The sequence below is a fragment of the Amblyomma mixtum genome, chromosome 1 (genome assembly GCF_055824585.1).
Source record: "Amblyomma mixtum isolate Tamu chromosome 1, ASM5582458v1, whole genome shotgun sequence".
In the NCBI taxonomy this organism is placed as follows: domain Eukaryota; kingdom Metazoa; phylum Arthropoda; class Arachnida; order Ixodida; family Ixodidae; genus Amblyomma; species Amblyomma mixtum.
The window spans coordinates 158,916,253-158,938,969 of record NC_143012.1 but is presented as its reverse complement, the minus strand read 5'-3'; the positions used below and the strand labels follow the sequence as shown (position 1 = coordinate 158,938,969).

General features: G+C 46.8%; 1 pseudogene; it reads left to right on the top strand.

Moving 5' to 3' along the window:
• The window catches only part of LOC149369506 (uncharacterized), a 65,007-nt pseudogene extending 48,136 nt beyond the window's left edge, over positions 1–16,871 (top strand).
• The last annotated feature ends 5,846 nt before the right edge of the window (positions 16,872–22,717 follow it).

Below are 22,717 nucleotides of genomic sequence, written 5' to 3'. Positions count from 1 at the left end.
CGTCACGCTGGTGGCCAGCTGCTCAGCTGGGCAATGTGACACCGCCTCTTCCGCGAGAGGGGAGAACGCACAAGACGCAATGAAAGTATGGCCTCTCATCTCTGAGGCCAGTGCGTTTCCCCGGGTCAGCTAGGTGCGCTGTGCACAAAAGTCGGCCGCTGGGGCCTACGGGAGTGTCCGCTCTTTACTTCTATATTACTCTATGACTCCTTCTGTTCGAGGTCTCCTTAAGTACTCTGCTCTGACTACGAGCTCCGCATGGTCTTTTAATTTCTTAATCAGGCTTTTGTTACTACCCATGCGATTGATATTCATACCTAATATTCTAATGTCATCTACGTTCGGGACTTCATTCCCGTTGATTTTAATTTTATATCTGGAGTTATATTCCTGCTACTGCTGGTCATTATCCGGAACTCCGATTTTTCTGGCGAACAGCATAGACCTACGTTCTCTGCGCGTTTGCTGATTATATCGGCTGCCTCTTGGAGCCTGGATGCGATGTACCAGTCGTTCCCTTCGCAGATCCAAACGGTCACATCGTCCGCGTAGATGCTTAGCTTTAAGTCACCGAGATGCCCAAGCTTACGGGGGAGCTTTCTCATTACGATGTTAAAAAAGAAGGGTGAGAGCACAGCCCCCTGTGGAGTGCCTCTGTTACCCAGCGGGAACTCCTCCGATGTTAAGCCCTGAAAGCTGATGTTCGCCGTCCTGTCTCGCAGGAATGATGTAATGTAGTTGTAGGTTTTTCGCCTACTCTTAGCTCAGCGAGCCCGTCGCGAATGGCGCCGTGGCTGACGTTATCGAAAGATTTATTGAGATCTAAGCGTAGAATGGCTTTCGTATTTTTTTGCTGAAGTCTCTGACAACATCGTTATTTACTCTGAGCATGGTATCTTGCGTACAGAGGCCGGGCTTGAATTAGACCAATTCAGGCGGCCACGCATCATTCTCTTCGGTGTATTTGGTTAGCCTCCTCTAGTTTGCCTCCGCAGGAGGTTAGAATTTTTCACCGAGGTGACTATGATAGCCGAATGGAGAGATCGCCCCATCTTGCGCACAGCGAGACAACCAATATCCCTGCTCTGAGCTGGGTTACGTCTCGAAGACCCCAGATGCCGCAGCCTGTCAAATCTGCTCTTCCGCTCGCCTAGACGAAAATTCTGTGCGCAGACGACTGCAGTTTCCAGACAATTGAGGCAAGTTCCGAAGTTTAAATTATTTACCGAAAAACGCAGACTACCATAAGCTACCCTACGGTCTGTGCTGGAAACCAAACAGGCAAGTAGTTTGCGCAGGATAAATTTTTACAACACAGACAGATAAATACGGAACACCCTGTATACGCTGAGAGGTTATATGTTTTAAAAAGCAACTAAGCAGACTGGAACAGTCGTTATTGCCAAAATAATCAAATGAAAACTACACAGCTAGTGAAGTGATACTGATCATGCACTGGAAGACGCAGAATACATAAACAAAATCGAAACATAAAACGTTGCTCCCCGAAGCCGTGTAACATTCCTTACGTATTCTTATGTCACCTATTCGAGTCATTTCACTTTTTTCACTGTCCACTCATCTTGGATTTCAGGCAAGTATTCTCGCCGCAGATCTTCATCGCAATTGGGCATATCTCCTACTCTGATGACCTCAGGCCAGACTGCGTCATCACCCCCCCCGAATGTGTACTCATTCCCTAGCAGGTTCAATTTCACATATGGGCACACCTTGGTAAGTTTCTCCTTTACTGATACCCTGTGGTTTGAAGTAGGTTTAAGTGGTTATTGTGTTCACGTGGCTTTAAAAAAAGGCGCAGAGGGCAACCTCACTGGCCGCAAAATGAACTGCACCTCTTGTCACGTAAAGCCGCTTGCCACTACGCACCTCTCCAAGTATGAGATGGGCATCACGAAGCAACGTCAACGACTACACCTTAAAGCAATGACTTCTGTAATCACAGCAGCGTTCACAGTTTGTTCTGAACGCAGTTCCACTTTGTGGTAGTTCACAATCCCTTGTAAGAAAGAGACCTGTCGGATTTCGAACGACAGTTCGAAATCAAAATTTTCAAAGTTCGGTATCAAAATCAAATAAAAGAGGCAGGGCGCCAAGCGTAATGAGTCGAGTATTTTAAGTGCCAGTTTAAAGCCGGAAGTAAATACCCCTATTCAAAGACATCTGTATGGGAGAGGAGAGAGACTAGTTTTTCGTGCTTGAAAACAAATGGCGTGAGAGCGGCGTACTCATTAAGTCTGCCGGAATTATGAAAAAGTGCACAAATAATCTCGGAAGGCTACGTCCTTGATCCTAATGTGGTAGAGAAGTACCGCTATGGCTAGGGATGTGGTGAGAATTTACAACTTACGTGTAGGGAATCGAGTATCCTCCCGTGAGATTCGCTTAAGGAATCAAACGTACTGCAGACGAAGAAGTTGAAAATTGGTTTATTCCAGCTGCTGCGCGTCTCTTCCTTCTTTTCTTCACCACACATTGTGCGGCGCTCATGCGCTATCTCAGGGCCTCGCCCTCAGGAGACGGAGTCATCCCAGAAAACAATCTTCCGGCGAGGTGTAACAGGGCAGCGAGGTGCATTGTTGGGAAAAAGTGGAAAGAAAAGTGAGAGGGCTGGTGATGAAGGAAGTGCGGTGTTGTCGACGTGGGCAGGCTTTGGGCGGTCCAGAGACGACGGTGTAGCGACCGTTGACGCGGAGCGTGTAAGTTTTGTCGTCCCGCGCTACGACGAGACAGAGTCCAGTATAGGGTGCCTGAAGCGGACAGCGGGCACAATGCACACAGAAGAAAATTAAAATGCTGTCTCTCAAATCGTGGTGGACAAAGATCGGCTTGCACTGGCGAGCGCGTGCCGGAGGGGTGGAGAAACAGGGCAGGAGAGTGGTTAGACGTTCAAAAAGGACAAACGATGCTTTTGGCAGGCCGGCAGCGAAATCACTCGGTAGACGCAACGATGTTCAGTAGACGAGATGAGAAGGGGCATATCTGAGGTATTCCTAGATGGCCCGTATGAAGGCCTAAAAGGACGACTTGCAAGGGAGTGGCCAAGGGCTCCAGAACGTCGTCAGCCATGAGCGACGCCTTCACCTGGCGGTGTAACCTTTCGACCAAGCCGTTGGCTTGCGGATGGTAAGCTGTAGTCTTGAGGTGGGTGATACCGAGGAGCTGGATCAAACGGGCGAAGAGTGCGGACTCGAAATGGCAGCCTATGTCGATGATGACTCCACTGGCACGCCGAAAGGGGCGATCGACGTGGAAATGAGCGCGGAGGCAATCGATTACGCAGTGATTTCCGGCATGGAGGTGGCTTCTGGCCGTCGCGTAAAACGGTCAGTTATGGTGTGCTACGGTAGTGGTGGTTTGTGGTCCTTGAAGATCACAAAATTTCCTCCTTCCAGTAAGAAACTGATGTTTCACGGCGAGGTGCGCCACGAGCAGCTCACGGCCGAAAGCACTGTACTGCTGTTCCTAAGATGAGAGCTTCTTCCAGAGAAAACCGAGAGGACATAGTTCGCTGTTAAGATATTACATTACTCCCGTGGCTGCTTCCGCATCCCCTATGAGGGAGCTTTCCTCCTTACCTAGCCTGCGTTCCTTCGACGTATGGTGGTGAGGGTGGTGGACCGCGTCGAGACTAAGGGGGAAACGAGTTTTCCGCAACATAAGGTATGGCACACGACTATTCGCTATCGTCACCAGGGGAAGAAAGCAATTTTCTGATTAATATAACACAACGGCCAACATTAAATATACTGACTGTTTTTGCGTACACTCTAGTGGAAATCAATGTGTTCTTATATTGAACAGCTATCGATAAAACTGCACAATTTCTAGCCCCGTATCATGGTGCCGCCGCGTGCGCTTAGCGGTGTTGCGCGATTCTGTGTTTCGTACAAATAATCGCACAAGTACAGAATATTGTTAGAAATTTACGATTTCTATTTTACTTCATTCTATCACTTCGATTCGCACTCGATTCGGATTTCAGCCATGCTATTTGTATTCAGTTCAGTATCAAAGCTATAATCATGTCAGTCTCGGTTTTGAAAACGTACTTTTGTACACCCTGTGTTATGGCGCGTGGCTAACAGCAAATATCTCCGTACTCGGGCTTCTCGGAAGGCATTATGCATAGGACGAGCGAGGACTACTGTCGCCTTTAAGCACTACAGAGAGGGCAGCAGCGGCACTCACAAAGAAGTAAGGGAACAGTGAAATAGAAAACGCTGGAGCGGTACGTGTAGTCAGTGCATACTTGGAACAAGTAACTCAGTACATTCTAATGGGTGCTGCCTACTTTTGAAAGAAGCGCTTAAACATTTGGATGCTGACACTGAATTCACAGCAACAAATTGTAGTTCCTGCGGTTGCGCTACAATGGGCTCAAATGCCAAAGGCCCGTGGGCTGAGCGATATCATTGAATAGAAGCAACTACAGATGATTTAAACTAAACCAAAACACTGCATTTTCAGTTCATTGTCAACTCTTTCAATTGGCCTCCAATGTCAACATCGTCCCACTGATATGAACAAACTCCAAAGCTGCATTTGGTATCCCATATCTCTATCCCGCATACCATTAAATTATTCGCCATGAGGAGGCTGGCCAGCAGATTTCTCGCCATCGAATCAAGCGTTAGCAGGAAGTCGAAAGTCCGATTCTACAGTCTTCAAGATTAAGTGGTGATTCACGGCAGTGATGATGAGATCTGTGCAGAGCTTAATCCGCGCTCTAAATTCGTTCCAAAAATCTTTTCTGTCCTCATTTCTGCCCATTTGAAGAGCTGCGCCGCCTGTGTGACGTAAATTCTAAAATAAACCGGTGACAATCTTGGCGGTCGTTCGGACGACCAATGCCCGAGAACTTCACATCGTACCATTAAAGTCAATCTGCTCTCTTTAAGCCCTTCCGTCCGCAATATAATGCTTCACGAATACTTCTTGCTCTCGGTTCTGCCCCTTTTCTCCATCACTTCCGATTTTCGCTTTGTTTCGCGCGTCACTGAAGTATAGATTTTATTCGAAGCTAGAGGTTATGACGCGTAGCTCACTAGTCTCTCCTTCGGCCTCACTGAAGCACTGCATTTGTGCAGATGGAGCTCTCCTTCGGCCTCACTGAAGCACTGCATTTGTGCAGATGGAGCTGGTTTTATTAGGAAGGGGCCCGATTGTTACTACTATATCCGCTCAAGTTCGCATCGTCAGCTTTGCACTAAAGCTCCGCTTTTTCAAATATTCTTTGTTAAGAGTACTATAAAGACCGCTGGTGCGCCGTGAATTTCAATGTCGAGTGACCGAATGCACATGCAATTTTCCTGCCGAGGCAATAGGTTACCATGGCAGCTTTTACTGCCTATTTCAGAGGTGACAACTTGACAGCCTTCATCTGTGGGGACATGAATTGAGTTCGAGTAGTGTTTGGGTGTACGGCAGATGAAACTGCGCTAGCGGGCGACGTACAGCTGCTTATCTTGTGAGGGGATGGTATTTAGGAGTTCGATCTAGAATCTAGAAACTGGGCTCACCTTCTGTTTTACCGGTCTTGAAATATACAGCATAATTTTACTAAAATAACAAATAAAACGTCCATTATATGATTTTAGTTAACTTCTCACGTACATAATGCCCGGCTTGCTGTACAAACCACCTGGGCAGAGCTCAGCTGCATATCTCTCACTGTATAGTGGGGCGCAAACACCGTAACGAAGTGCTTGGCTTGAAGTTACCGCTGAAACAATGGCTACATGATGGTTAACGCACCCAGGTAATTCTGTGCAGTCTACAGCATGCTGAATGGTGTTATGCCTTTGGCAGTTTCTCGAACTAATCCATCCTCACTGCCCAAAACAGTACGCCGCTCTTAGAAAGGTGGCGGCTTGCCCTGTTGGGGTGCATCTAATCTGCGCTGCTGTGTTCCAGGCAAACGCCATCGAACTGCTGTTTTACATGAGCCGCATGCCGCGCCACCCGGCGCTCGTGCTCTCCGTGAGCCTACACGCCCGCGAATACGTGGCAAGACGCCCGGACGACGGAAACCAAAACATCGGCACATTCAGGTTTTTCAACCAGTGCAACAGGACAAGGATAGTGGCTGTCTCATTCGTAAGAAAAACCTGGCCGAGCGTTTCACTTTCTGCATGTTAAACGTGCTAAATATCAAATTGCGCTTTTTTGTGGTACATGCTTCCAAGGTTGTGAAAGTTTCTGACTGGAAGATTTTTGATAGTTTTTAAAATGATATGTGTTCTTACTGTCAAGTGATCTATAAATGGCAGCATAACACCAAGTATAAAAGTTTACATTGGAAAAGCAGGCAGTTTACCTTTTCACCTGGTTTTAGCATAGGTTTTAAACATCGCAGTCCTTCGAGGAAAATGATTAGGTATTCATGTGGAAGGTGCCAGATATCTGTTTCGCAGATAAACGAAGGCTCACTGTTTAAAGACGAGCACCAAATGCACAACACACAGAGCTCATTACCAGAACGCATGCCGGCGTAGGCCCGTTACGCATAGTCCTTTTGGATGTGGAGAAGCTTGGGTGAGTTGATGATTGTACATACAGAAAACAGCGTAAACTAGAAAGGTGCAGAGGAACAGCCTCCGGGTGTGCGTCTGTTTGAATTTAGAATTCAAACTTCTCATGCCACCAGCTATCTCAGTCACACCCTCCACTCCCATCAGAACGTCCTCCTCGTAGGGAAAAACATATTTAACCCCTGGCAGTGCTGAGCACTGCGCCAAGAATTAGAAGTCCTGTTCTCGAAACGGTGCTAAGAAGCATGGGCCTTCACCCTCCCTTGTTCACTTTGTGTTGTAAAGAAAACTGTATTTCTGCCTTCTCTTTACGACCGACTTCTCTATACATATGTGATTTTGTTCGAAGGGTGACACATTTATTCAGTGATCCTCAGTATCTTTATCGATTTGTTCATTCACTTGCGAGCTCTCATCTTTAGTTTGCATCTGTGTCTGAAACTGTACTGACACTGTTATAAAAGCTGGAATATTAAAAAAAAATCAATGTCACTTGATATGCATGTTATAGGTGAGGTAACTCAGTCGACGACCGGTATAGCTTACTGCTTAGAAAGTGCAACCTCTAGGATTTGCGCAATAAAAAGAAAAACAGGGTATTAGTTACCTCAGCAAATATCGTATAATCAACGCTTTTTAACGCAACAACACTAAGGCTAGCTCCGACACCCGAATGTCGTTTCACTGCAAACGATTTGAGGTACGAACCCTGTAATACATGCGCAGTTCATTTGTGATACGTCAACTAATCCCATTGATAGCTGGGATGTCAATATCGTTAAATGACGGCAAGCCGATGGAAACAGGAGGACATGACGGATGGTGTTAGCATGATTTAACGCGGTGATTGTTCGGGCTTGCGGGTACATGACGTTCCATAGCGCGAAAAGTAGGGAATACACGGAACACAAGGTCAAGACAGATGCAAGGACGTAGTGAATACGAGTCATTGGTTTTATTACTGGTTCTTAAGCGAGCCTCAACGTATGTTCAGACAGCCGAGCATAAAACCGTTGGGCCATCGGATGTCGTTTGAGAATCACTGTTCTAGTTCTGCCAGGGTAGAGTTTTTAAACTGTCAGTAGTGTCGCATGACTTACCAAAGCACCAAGGGCGAAGTGCGGTGTCTCTAGGCGCTTGAGTTCATTTTTAGCAGTCCTGAATATCACATGCCCCTTCCACCACTTCCTGCAGCTCTGTGGCGGATTCTCCCCGTATGGTCTGGGAGCGAAGCTCGTCTATGACAGCGGCCTCCTCTCTGTCCAATCGTACGACAAGAACGCAAGGAAAACGGCCACTTTCGACAATGATGACACTTTGGCTGAAAAGGTTTGTTTGCAGATTTATTGCACTTCATTTGTTAATTATAGGTGTGGGGAGCATAGTGCCGCTAAATTTAATTTCCTAGATTCGAAACAGTGCGCACACTGTTCCCTTTGACAATTTTTGTATGCGCTTCGTCTGGAAGGAACCCATATGCACTGAAATTAATAAACGATGTGAATGTTTATAATGTGCTGCATAATCAAACCTCAGCAGTGATACGTGTGCACTAAAGGCTAAGGAAATGGCAATATTGTAATTATTTTATCAGCATGTTGCTGCTTGAGAGCTACTAGACGTTAGGCGCCAGGTGTAGAATCCCTTTTTGGCATCTGAAAGGAAAGCTAGGTTAATGCTTCTCGGTTATGAAAGATGAACTGTATAACATATTATTTACTAGCACAGCATGCTTCTTAGTCAGTGCTACACTACTGTTTATCATTTTCAATCCTCAGACATGTGCGGCTAGAGGACTAAAGCAAAGCAATGGCTTGACTTACTGTAACAGCGTCGACAAACACGAGGAATGTGTTCGGTATAGGGATGTCGGTCCTTCGCTTGTGAATCAGGACAAACGCTACATGTGACAAGTGTACAGAAAGGAACACTGTGCAGCATTCATCACCAACTGCATCTGCACACTATAGCTCGAGGCACTCTGCATGCATTGGATTAGACAGATAGTATCGTGCATGTGAAATGGAACGCACTTGTGAAAATGTAGTATGTTGCCGTGTCAGTGCTTCACGAACCTCTTTGTTTTCATTCCTTGAAATAGAACCAATTGAAAAGTGTTGCAGTAGCGAACTTCCTCGTTTTGCAGAGAAAATTAATCTTGTTTACTAAAGTGTAGCTGCATAAGAGCCTCTGTGTCTGTGTTTGGTGTATTCATGTACTCAGCTACCATTTCGGAGAATTACGACTCATGTAAATAGGGTTAAGTACTACATTTATACTTCACTTAATCTGTTCGTATCATGCATACAGCTAGACGCTTGCTATGACAGTAGTAGTGCTATCTCCAGGTGAAGAAACAGGCCTTTTTGCAATGTGCAAGAGGAACCCTCGGTATCATTGACATGCTTTTATTTGAGCTAAATGTGCGTGACATAGCGGACAACCAGGCGAAGACAGTAAAGGAGAGGAGGAGCACACGAGCGCTAAATTGCACTTGTTAATTATGTACCACAGAGCGGAATACATAGGCAAGCCGTGGGCTGACATAAGGAATGCGTGGCAAGGAAAATAATTAGTAAGAACACAACTATTGCAATTCCTTCGAAGACAGCGCGACATACGGCTTGGACAAACAGATATTCCTCAGGCGTTCCATCAACTCTGCCTTTACGATTATGCGTCAGTTGGCCTTTGCTTTTCGGGATGATGTTGCAACCCTGATAATTTGGTGAACAGTTCGATGTCGCACTGGGTTATTAGCTTCTTCCAGCACTTGTTTTGGTTTGGTTTGTGACGGTTTAACGTCCCAAAGCGGCTCAGGCTATGAAAGGAGCCATAGTGAAGGGCTCTGTAGAAATGTCGACCACCTGGGATTATTTAACGTGCACTGACATCACACAGTACACCGGTCTGTAGAATTTAGCCTCCACCGAAATTCGACCGCCGCGGCAGGGATCCAACCCGTGAATTTCGGGTCCGCAGGCGAGCTCCATAACAACTGAGCTACCCACAGGGGATTCGCTGGGCAAGAACTGGGCACTGCACTTGAAACTTCACTAGATTCACGTTTCGTACAGTGCACATCCAGGTGCCACCAGGAGCTCTCCGTCACATTTCTGCACCGTTCGCTCAGGCGATCATTAACATACATCCCATCTGATCTATATACGTCTTACCACAATGTATGCACCACAAAGGACTGATTCGCAGATTTCAGGAACTTGTTCCTGTTATTCTTGCATCAAAACTACTGAAAGGCCTCGAGATTTGTCAATCTGTAAAGCTTTGGGAGCGTTTAGAGCGGAAAAAAAGTAGCATAACATGCGGCCTTTTTGCTAACTTTTTATAGTCGATGTGAAAAAATGCCATTGCATTGCAAAAAAGGCAGGTTGTCAAAGGTGATAGAAGTAAATCTAAAGCAAAACTGCAATAAACAGATGAAATTATCTACTGACAAGCCTGATGAGCTCTGAAAAGACGTCGCCGTTAGCTTCAGTGCATTCCTTTACTGCCAAGGAAAGCTGATCTTGACGGATCGATTACAACAAGTCTTCTACATATACAGAGAACCCAAATCCAATATCATCAGTGCTGAGAAGAAAATGTGCGACATCACCAGATTTTTTGATGAGGAAAGGGTTATCTTTAGTGAGCGGTTTAAGGTGCTTTTGAAAAAATTTGCTAGCGTTTCTTTGCCATAAACCCTCTTCGCTAACAAAAGTACGGAGAGGGATTCCTGGCTTGTGTGTCTTTTGCTCTAAAGAAAGCATTTAGGCTATTACCTCTGCCATTCAGTATATCCGTGGCAAGTGAGCTGATCTTAAAATCTTTAAAAAAGTTGATGAACTTGGTCTTTACTCCAAAGGCAATTTTTTTGACAGGAACAGAATTCTTTTGGTTTGCCGACTGCGCTTTTGCATTGCACATTCCGTTAGGCAGAACAACAAAACAAATCTCCTTGTCTGATTGAACAAGCATAAGGGTATTTTCCTTTAACAAAGTTACCGCACCAGTTAGGAATCTTTTATTGTCTTGCGCGGCTGCACCTTTAGGAGGGCACTTCCGCAGCAGTCCAAACCTTCTAGAAGACAACGGTTCTGGTCCTCTTCATTTCTTGCTTTTAAAGCGATTTTACTGTTCTACGCAATGAGATTGTGTGCTGAAACACTAGGGTCGACGCCAATTTTTGGGCCTTTTATCACGAGGCGGATTGCATTTTCAGGCAAGAAAAAATTTCCGAGGATGGTTAGACTTCTCTTCCTGTATTGTTTAACTTACTTGCTGCCTAAACACAACAGTAACAGGTTCAACATGCATCTCCAGTGCTACTCCGTGAGGTGAGCTGCTGTGCTTCTCAGTGACGCTAGCTTCTGAGAAACCAGACATTCGGGGTGGCCAGCGTAGCAAGGCAAGCAGCATTCATAGACTAGCAGGAGTAATAGCCTAATGCTTACTATAAAGCCAAGAGCCACAAGTTAGAAATCCCTATCCGCACTATTGCCAGCGAAGAAGGATCGCGGTAGAGAAACGTTAGCCACTTTTTGCAGGAGCTTCTTAAAGCGCTCACTATGCATGGTCCTTTCGTGACAAAAAAATCTGGGAACGTCATGCATTTTCCTGTCAGCACCGATCATATTGGATTTGGGTTCTCTGTAGATGTACAAGACTTGTTTTATTCGGTCCCTCAAGATGAGCTTTTCTTGCCTGAAATATGCATTGAAGCTAGCGGCGACCTTTTTAATTCATCAGACTTGTCATTCAATAATTCCGTCTCTTCACTGCAGTTTTGCTTTAATATACTTTTATCATCTCTGACAACTTGCCTTTTTTGTAGCGTTGTGGTATTTGTATTAAGTCCTGTGGGGCTCTGATTCTGTGTGATATTTTTTAGCAAATGTAGATAGTCAGTTAGACAGGTTTCCGCATTCAGGGGGAGGGGGGGGGGTAAATTATTTCGATATGCTGACGGTTTTTAATGCTTTCAAAAAAGTAGAAGACCTTCACCTACCCGTCACAGTAGGTGAAGTTTTAGACGCCTTTAGCAAACTTGGACTCCGGCTGAATATTACCCATGAACTACCTGACGCAGCTGTTTTACAGTTTTTAGACTGGAAACTAACCTTCTCAGAAAGACACGTTGCCTGGGGCTATTACCTTCGTGCAAAAAACGATTTGTTGCCTTATGATTCCGTGCACTCGAACACTGTCAAGAGAGCTGCTGCGTCGCACTGTACGAAATCTTGTATCAAAAACGCGTGCCCGCATCAGATCAATAGGAGCTTTCAGGATCAAATTAGCCGACTTTTGGCGGCGGGTTACCCCCTTCGGTCTTGATGAGAATCGCTGAAACCCTGCTTCAGAAGCTGAAGAATGGGACACGAAGAATGGATGGTGATCGTCGAAGGCCGATGTGCTTCTTGATGTGCCATACTAGCACAATACGTCACACAACATCAAGAAAGTGGCCAACAGGCATGGTGCGTCCGTTGTTTTTTCTGCACCCAACAAGCTGGGAAAATTATGGCCGCGCATGTGCGGCTCCAAAAACGAAGATGTCAATTACGACATGACACTCCATTCGTGCAGTGTTCAAGAGGAGTTATGCCATTCCCCTGATCTGCGGAAAGTACTACGTTGACTGTACCGGCCGTTGCATCAGTGTACAATTTGTGGAACATACCCGAAATTTAATTCAGTTAAAGGAAAAGTATGCACATCTGGTTGCGCACGTAAGTGCAGGGGATGCGTGGCTCGGTTGGGTGAGGCCAGGATTCTAGGTAAGAGTGCCGACAAAACTGCGTGTGTGAGCCTGGAGGCATACAATGTTAACAGATATGGCAGCAGCGGCATCAACACTCCGTCATTATCACTCTTTGCAGCAGAGGTCGACTCTTTAGAAGCAGCTAACGTCTCACTCTCTGTACGTCTTGTTGAGTTCTTGCGCGTGCTATTCTCATTTCCAGATAACGTGGCCGTCGTCAGAAAAGCTGAGTAACAAATATAAAAACCTGATCCTGTTATCTTGTGGCAGCTCATGAGTGAAGCTCAAGTGAGTTGAAGTCTCATTAAAGAACGATAAAATGTCACTAGCGGCCAAGTCGACGGTGTTATGTGGGGTTAGATTTAAAAGCATTAGAAAATCGTCTACATACCTAAAAATCTTAACCCGAGGATCAGTAAGCCTGTCATACAACAAATTGTCAAAACCGGATAAAAATATGTTTGCACAAAACAGGAGCTACGCTCGAGCCAGTAGGGAAACCTTGCTTCTCTATATACCTGCGGTCATCATGCTCCACCTGAGTAGATGACAGGTAACACGTTAAAAGTTCAAGAAAGGAGTTCACAGACAGGCGCGAACTGTTTTGCCTCTTTTGCAACGAACCTCTGCCAAGGAGAGCACAAGAAAGCTATGTAATACGAAACACCAAACTGTGTTCACCATATGCACTAGTATTGTTGTGTACTCTCTCCCCCTGTCATGTGGAAAAGCTTATATCGGCCAGACGGGCCAAGGCATTAATGACCGGTTAAGACAGCACCGTACGTCACTGCAGCCAGATCACACAGCTCATCTACCAAAGCATTGTAACAAGTGTCAGAACTGCACTCCCTAGTTGGATGAGGTGAGAGTCATCGGCCGCGGAAAAACGCAGACAGAACGGGAGAGATTGGAAGCATTTAAGATTAAGAAGTTAGGCTCAGATTGCGTCACCGACACTTCGGTAAAATTTTCATCTAGAGAGTTTCAGTTGCAGCCCTGTCCATGTGAGCGCGTCCTGTTTTGCTGGTTTTCTGTCCCTTTTCTCATTCCCGATTGTTCACCCTCCTCCTTTTCACCTCTGTTCCTCGTCTTATTTAAGGTGGATGCCTTCCATCGTAATGTTAAGTTGACAGTCAGCGCCTGTGTCCTGTTCTTTCTTCTGTGGCTGTATGCTTTGCGCTGCTATTTTTCTTAGATTCAATATGCATCAACTAGCCCAAAGCCAGGTGCTGAGAAGTAACACATGCATGCATCGTCACCTCTCATCTGAATGATTACAAAAAAGATAGTAGAGTTTGAACGTAGTTAAACCGAGTAGGACGCGCGAAAGCGCTTAAAGGTGCACTGAAGAGGAATCTGAACTCGCCTTTTTGCCGCGCGAACTCGATCTACACGTTCCGAGTATTCTTAGAAACTGCGACTTAATGCCCTGTGTGGCCGATTTCCCTAATTAAATCGAATTAACGTCCGGCTCCCGCCTTTATTTTTGAATTCTCCCTCGTACGGTGGGTGGAGTCGACCAACGCGGGGAGTGCCTTTCACCCAGTCCCGTGGCGGCTTGCCGCTCTGCCATCGGCGGAGTAATACGTAGTAGTCCGTAGAAGCAAATAGTCCGCGCGTGTTTTTATTTCTGCGGGCTTATTTTGCTGTTATATTATCTGCAAATGAAACTATTTATTCGCGGAAACCTAAAAAAACATCTTGAAGCGAAAGCAAAGCCTCCACGGAGCTGGCTGCAAGGCACTCCACGCGTTGGTCGACTCCGCCCACCGTACGAGGGAGAATTAAAAAAAAAAACCGGGAGTCGGACATTAATTCGATTTAATTAGGGAAATCGGCCACACAGGGCAATAAGTCGCGGTTTCTAAGAATGTTCGGAACGTGCAGATCGAGTTCCCGCGGCAAAAAGACGAGTTCAGATTCATCTTCAGTGCACCTTTAAGGCAACCCCGCCTCAAAGGCAACCGCATGCAAGATATTATCGTCAGCCGCTAACATCAGCCGCGCGGGAGAGGGGGGGGGGTGTATTGAGTAAGGGCTCCGCCCCTGGCGCTCAAACAAAAGTTGAGGCTTCATACATACCGCAGGATCTTCTGCTTTGCTAGTGAAGTGACGCCTTCGCGGTAAAAGTTTTCCAAGCCCGGGTCATCATGCATGCAGTACGTAAGGCGCCAGCACGCCAGGCGAGGTTTGAGCGCCTTTCATTCGAGTTTGGGTGGAAACAGCACATAAATATAGAGGAAGTGAAGAAGGCGACACGGATCGCACTGTGTCACCTTCTTCCCGTCTTCGTTATATGTGCGCTGTTTCCCACCCAAATTACACACCACAACTAGCCCAACAAGATTTATTACTGTTCATTCGAGTTCTTGTTCTCCACGGAGAAGTAACATGCACGTGCAATGCGCAGCTAAGTTGGTATAACGCTACACACGCTTCCGCCGTAAACGTTCAACCAACTGATGTGTGTTCGCCAAAATTGTGTTCATTCCCTGACGACACCTATAGCATGCAGGCGGCACACTGCAGTCTGGCGGAACGTACCCTGTTTCATTTCCGCTTACAACCCGCAAGAAACATTTCACGCGCGTATAGATCGCAACCACTGCACCAAGAGTCAATCAACAGTGTCATCAGCGATCATAATTTATACTTTGTTCTTCTACAAACACGCGATATTGGCCGTTAGAGGGCGCCATTTGATGGCCAATACACATGCAATTTTTCAATCAGATGTCGTTTTGAATAGAATGCGGTAGAGCGCGGCTGCTGGCAGACGAAAATGCACCACTGGCCACACGCTCGCGTCATCGCCGCCAATGTATTGATGTGTGACTATGACCAGCACTTAGTACTGCAGTCTGTGGCTACCCTCAGTAACTTCACGTAGTCCCTTTCACATCTATGGAGCCTATTTCTGCCGTATGCGTGCGTTGCCACGTGATGAAACCACACGCGTTGCAGCGGAGAGCACCTTCCCTTCGGTGCGGTGGAGGCTCACATGATCCGCTAGCCGCTGTGAAGGTCAAGCTTCAAACAAGCTCTTGGAGTGGGTTCCACCTTGTGAAGCGAAGTAGTGCTTGCGCACTAAAAAAACTAAAAAAGCGAGCGTCACGCCACGCGGCCAGCCTTCCCAAGCCAAGTGCTCACGAAGTCGCTCCCTCCGCCGTTTTTTGCTCTCCGAGTAATTCTTTAATGTTTCTTAATTCTTTAATGGTACGTTTTGGTGCGCGCGTCTGCGCGGGCCTCTACAGTCAGGTTGCCGCGTAGATTTGCCCATGCGCGCGTGCCGCGGTGATATCACCGCACTCTATCACGTGCTGTGATCACGGGGGAGTGACTCGATGTGTTAACTTTTTATTTATTTGTTATTTATTTATTTATTCAAGTTACTCACAGGCTCCTTTACATGGGAGAATTGTGTGACTGGGGCAGTACAAGATGTTAGAGAACAGCGCATAAAACGACTCAAGAGAAACGTTATACAATAGTTAGCAAGAGGCACTGTGTAGAATACAATTAAAGATATATAATACACAATAATAAGATAAGTTCCAAAAATGTGGCAACATGGAAATGAAACACGATTTAACACGATAGGACTAAGCTTCAAGGTTAACGCCGGAGGCTCTTTTCCCGAGTTTTTTTCCTCCGTGTCGCATGCATGGGGGCAGGCCTTTAGCATTAGTTTTACACTGCCTTCAGTGCACTTTAATAAACAAAGCCTTCATCATCCCGGGCGCACACTCCACTCCGCTAGTAGCTCTACGTGCCGCTTCTGAGCAAAAACCTATTCGAAGGCGTTAACTTTCACTGCAGGCCTAGTAAATTGGATGCATCTTGGGGAGAGTCTGTATCGTACAATCTTGTTTGCCTTCATTTCTTACTTTATGCAAAAAGGATCAGGCTGACTCCATACCCTTCAAAAGCGTAGCGTTTTGGGCTTGTTGGTGCATGATCATAGCGAGATAATATAGCGCAGAGTAGGACAGGGCAGGCGCTCTTGTTGTTCGTGTCCTGTCCTGCTCTGCGCTATATTATCTCGCTATGTCCATACCCTTACCGTGTTTGATTAAGCACGGTGCCTAAAATTAAGGAAAAGGAGACATATCATTCTCTATCGCTTTTATATACTTAAACCTCAAACCACCAAGAAGCCTCTCAGAGATAAAGAAAAGTGATGAGGTGTTCCAGAAACAAAAATTTCCTCGCCAATCGTCAGAGAGATTTCTTAGAAAGGGCGAGAAAAAGAAAGAGGAAGGAAAATGCTCTGCCCGCAGAGAGCGTCGTTATGCAAGGCTGTCTGACCTTGCCGTTTTACTGCTTTTCTGTTCTACTCGCAGGCATGTGTCACCAAAAAGAGCGCAATCTCCCTGGAGTTCAGCCTCGCAGCGTATGACATCGACCGCGACTGGTTCCCGGGAGGCTGCCGTAGTATAGGCGTGAGAGGAGGCTATTCAAGACTCCATGGGCTCCAGAAGATCAACGAATTCATCAAAAGTAGCTACACGAAAATCGGCGATAACCTGAAATGTGTTGCAGCTGCCAGACCCTGAAGCGGATAAATTCACTCGAGTGTTCAAATTGAACTTCGAGGTCTGGCTAGCAGTGCCTCTTTTGTACTCGAAAATGCACTCAGACGCTCTGAAACAAGCGGCCCACTTAAGCATAAGTATTTATTGCATTACCGTTTTATAAAAAAATGAAAAGTGGCAAACAGAAGATTGCGAACATTTGTAAAATGAACGACATCCAGCAAAGGACATCCAGCATGGAGTCATAGAAAATAGGCAGTGAATAATACGTCACTTTGAGCCAAACAAAATAACTGGCCGTGCAACCATGCACGGTTTGCAATTTCACACGTCGAGCGATTTGGGTTTGTATTTGTTGGCCTTCATGACACTGCAGAATAGTTAAGGACTAACGGTAAAAAGTGCTATCTGAACTTCGAGCCTGAATTCCTAAATACTAATGGTATATAGATTTTAGATATTAGGTTGCAGGGTTTTTTGCCGTGTAGCGCCTGCCATGTACGGCAGAGACACTGGATTCAGTTGCCTATACCAGTGAGAAACTGCGCCATATACAAAGGTTAAAAGCAGAAGTAAAATGGTAAAAGATAAAAGTGAAGGTAAAAGGCCACCGACGCTTGCAAGAAGAGAAAGTACTATAAAGTACTGAGCAAACTCTACTCGTTCTAGACGAGGTCTACAGATGCCGTCCTAACGCTCATGTCGGACCCGCTCTTGCTGATCATTAATGCCTCGAGGTCTTCGCCAGCAGCCTTATCCGCCAAGTAATGAGTACCACCAAACAAGTGATAGCATTTACGCTTGCAGGCACTGCAGCACAGAGAATTCGGTGGCAAAACTTAAATCCTATTCTTTTTTTTATGCTCAACAGTCATTTGACGTTTTTTTTTCGCTGTGTGTGTACATAAAGGGAATAATTATTTGCATATCTGAGGACAACACACCTACTCTGAAAAAAAAATGGCATAAGTTTGCGTTTACGGCAAAAGAAATCCCGTTCAAATAAACAAAACTTGTACTGTTCGCCGCGTTCACCAATGGTGACAAGCGATCGAAGCGGGAAAGCACTGCTGGTGTGGTGACACGAATGACTGCGAGATGCGTTGGCTATGCCACCGTCACTTCAGATTCTGATTTTGAAGTGTTGCACCTGTAAGAATAAAAGTTCTATGTTTCTTTTTCTTTATTCTATAAAACTGAAATTGTTTTAGGCACTTAGGCGTGAGTTGATCTGGGTGTATCAGATGCAGATTTTTTTCCTTTCATGCTATCGTTGCTTTGGGAGTGGGTGTGGCACACGAGGTTGTGTCGTGTTTACATTTGCCCATGAAACTGTTTTAAGTGTCATGAGTTGCAGCCTATATCACTATTCCAGCATTACTACAGCTTGTGCAGTTGTCCGAATACAGTAATGCGATCAATGGATACCACATTGTTGTTGGAAGGAATCGCAATTTCGAAATTATTGACTCTTCGGCTGAAGAACAAAGTAATACTATGCTCTATGGTTTATGGGGGTTGAACGCCCCACAGCAACTCAGGCTATGAGGAATGCCGTAGCGAAGGGCATGGGAAATCTGGAGCACTTGGGGTTATTTAACGTGCACTGACATCACACTGTACACGGGCCTCCAGAATTTCGCCTCCATCGAAATTCGACCTCAGCGGCAGGGATCGAACCCGCGTCTTTCGGATCAGTAGCTTAGTACCGTAACCACTGTGCCACCGCGGCGGTGAACAAAGTAATACTGTTGGCGGTGTCATGTAACCTGCTTTTTTCACACCTTCTCTCTTAGCGACTCCTTCCAAATGATCCTGCTGTAAGAAAGAAAGTGGGGGTTTGATGCCGCAGCGACTAGCGCCGACGAAGGAGAGAAAGAGGAAGGAAGACGAGGCTGACGAAGTTCGTTTTTGCGCTCACGAACGCTCTCTTAAGGGGCCATGGATTCCAGATGAGTGGCGTCTAGCAAAGATTATCGCTTTGCTTAAAAAGGAGGGTGATGGTTATGTGTTAGACAATGTAAGGCCAATTTCTTTAACTTCGAACCCCGTAAAGTTAATTGAGAGGGTGTTGCATGGTCGAATAATGTCCGTCATTTCAGACACTGGGTTGTTGAACCCTTGCCAGATAGGCTTCAGGCCAAGATGCTCTATCTGGTGTGCTCATACCGATCTGGAGAGCCGCATGCAATTAGCTCGTCGCCAAAACCAATACGCAGCGCTTGTTACTTTATATGTGGCTATGGCTTAGGATAGCGTTGAGCACAGGACGCTCTTGCAAAGACTACATGCACTGACACTGACACTGACACTGGTGCGGCCGTGTCCATCATTAGTCGAAACTTGTGCAGCAAAACTAAAAAAAAATGGAGATGCAGCTTTCTGACCTTTCGCTTCGCACCGCCAGCGCTGACGCCGTTCGCCCTCTGGCAGCGTGCACTGCCCGCCTCGTCATCCAAGGCCTCTCCGACACGATTGAGTTCTTCATTCTCACCCGCTCCTTTCACGACATCATCCTCGGGTGGGATTTCTGTCATAGCATCACGCCATCATTGGCTGTGCACGTGCTCAAATTGATTTGTCGCCGCTGTGTGATGCTCTTCTGGACGCTTCCCCTGTTAGCACCTCGCCTATTCTCGCCGCTGACGACATCGACGTGCCAGCTTTCTCTTCTGTTCTTGTGCCGCTGCCTTGTGCTGCCCTCTGTGAAGCTACTGTCCTTTATTCACCCTCTCCCTTTTGTGCGCACCACAAATCTGTCACGCTCTCGCATGCCGTGCTCACAATTTGTGGTAGTTGCGGCTCCATGTACGTCGCGAACCCGTTGCCCTTCCCCACCACTTTACTTCTGGGCGAATCGCTTGGCACGGTTGATGTCATTGATCTCGACGACGCTTCTGTCCTTGATAGCCCTGACGCCCATGACATCAACGCCCTCACTCCTCCCGTCGACGTCACCGACCCGTCCTCCCCCGATATTTTTTCCCATTCTGTCGATGCCGCTTTACCACCTCACCAACGCGTCCAGCTCATCCCTTTGCTGCAGCGCTTCCGGCATCCTTCGACTCTCACCAAGCACCGTTGGGTCATGCAACAGCTTTTCGCTACCATATCTAGACTGGCACCCATGGACCCTTGCGCCAATGCCCCTACCGCGTCTCCTCCGCTGAGCGCCGCATCATTGATGAACAGGTGAACGACGTGCTACGCCGAGGAGTGATTCAGCCCTCTCTCTGCCCGTGGGCTTCTCTGGTCGTGCTCGTCAAGAAAAAAGGACAGCTCCATTAGAATCTGCGTAGACTACCGCCGTCTAAACAAAATTACTCGGAAGGACGTCTACCCCCTGCCTCGTATAGATGACGCGCTGGATTGACTGCAGGGAGCGGAGTACTTTTCTTCTTTGGATCTGCGCTCTGGGTACTGGAAGGTGCTGATGGCCGACGTCGATCGCCAGAGAACAGCTTTCATCACGCCTGATGGGCTGTATGAATTTAATGTGATGCCATTCGGTCTCTGCTACGCGCCTGCCACTTTTGAGCGTATGATGGACAGCATCCTCCGCGGGCTTAAATGGCAGACGCCTCTGCTACTTGGACGATGATTTCATCTTCTCGCAGTATTTTCCGTCTCATCTTCTCCGCCTCGATAGTGTTCTTCGCTGTCTCACTGACGCTGGTCTGCCGCTGAACTTCAAGAAGTGCCACTTTGGCGCCCGACAGCTGACTATCTTAGGTCACGTCGTGTCCAAGGATAGTGTACTCCCGGACCCTGCCAAGCTCCGCGCAGTTGCTGATTTTCTGAAGCCCCCATTCCTGAAAGAACTCAGTAGCTTTCTTGGACTTTTATCCTACTTTCGCCGGTTCGCCAAGAATATTGCTGCCATTATCGCACCGCTGGCACAACTTCTCGCCGGCAGCCACGACTTGTCGGCTTGGTCGCCTACATGCGACGAGCTTTTGCAACACTGTGCCAGCTGCTCACCTCTCCTCCGATCTTGCGCCATTTCGACCCTTCCGCACGGACGCCAGCGGCATCGGTCTCGGTGCCATTCTTGCTCAGAGGAAACCTGGTTTCAATGAGTGCGTCGTTGCTTACACCAGCCGTGCACTCACAAAAGCAGAGACTAATTATTCAGTTACGGAAGAAGAATGCTTGGCGATTATTTGAGCGATCACAAAATGTCGTAATTACTTATATGGCCGCCTGTTCGATGTCATAACAGATCTGTCTTCAGTCAAAGATCCGTCTGGCCGCCTCGCTCGTTGGGCTCTCAGTTTACAAGTTTACGACATTCGGGTCATTTATCGTTCCGGTCGTAAACACTCCGATGCCGACGCCCTGTCGCGCTTCCCTGTGACCTCTGATCCTGACCCACCATCTATTTCGGGTCTCACACCTTCTCTTGACACCACTGATATGGCTTCCGAGCAGCGCAAGGATCCGTGGATTCCTTATCTTCTGGATTTCTCAGCCAACCGATCAGCGCACCTCCCTTCTAGAGTGCTCCGTCGTCAAGCTCATCATTTTGTTGTGCGTGACCAGCTGCTTTACCGTCGGAACTACCTCCCCGATGGTCGCAAATGGGTGCTGGTGATTCCAAGGCATCTGCGCTCCGCCATTTGTGCCAGTTATCACGAGGACCAGCAAAGCGCACATGCCAGTCACTGGAAACTTTTACCCGCCCGTGCCTTCGGTATTATTGGCGGGGCATGTACAGTTTTGTCTGCCAGTACATACGCTCTTGCCTGGAATGTCAGTGTCGCAAGAAACCACCGCCGCACTCGCCTGCTCCTCTGCAACCTTTACCGTGTCGAGCCCGGCCATTAAAGCGTGCTGGAATAGACCTTTATGTAGTGCTGCAAAACTATCGGAAAATTGACTATCGATAGTATCGACAGTTTTTTGAACTATCGATAGTGTAAAAAACTATCGATAGTGCTACTATCGATAGACTATCTATAGTATTATCGATAGTCTACTATCGATAGTAATGCTATCAATTCTACTATCGATAGTATTACTATCGATAGTGATCGATAGTACTACTATCGATAGTACCTCTATCAATCGCAAGGCTATCGATAGTGAAACTGTCGATGGTAAGACTATTGATAGCACCAATATTGATATTACGCATTTTTTTGGCCTGCGATGTAATCAAAACTTTTACGATACCTGATTGGAGGTCTCCGGGTAAATTTCAACCAGCTGGGGTTCTTTAACGTGCAGTGGGACAGTTAGGAAAAATACCTGGGACTGCGGCCGATGAAAGAACAAATAGCACAAGTTGTGCTGGTTTGCTGACGCAACCGCTGCAGAAATGGTTCTCGCACACATGCTTCTCAACTAGGTCGCAAGCTAACATTTTGTCTAGCAACTTTACGTAGGGAAGGTCTGCAGAGCTCGGTGACGCGTAGGCTGCGAAAATGGGCGAGTCCTGTCAGTTACTCATACCATCACCACCATACCATACACCCGGGAAACCAAGTTTAGGATGCAGTGGGTATGCGTGGTTGATTTTATAGTATCGATAGTACTATATATAACAAGTAGTATCTACACGGCTATCGACGGTACTATCAATAGAACTATCGATAGTACCATCGATAGTACCATCGAGTTTTGCATCACTGCCTTTATTGCCCTCTTCTCAGCATTTCCGCAGGGCACCACTGGATAATTGTCGCCATTGATCCTCACGCGCTATGCGAAAACTTCCCCGTTACCAGCTGCGACGGCCTCTGACTTCAGAACATCATTCTTCATCACGGTGCATCTCAGGAATTGCTCAGCGATAGGGGTCGCGTCTTCTTGTCCGGCGTCGTGGAAGCCCTTATTCGGGACTGTCATATCGTTCACCGCACAAC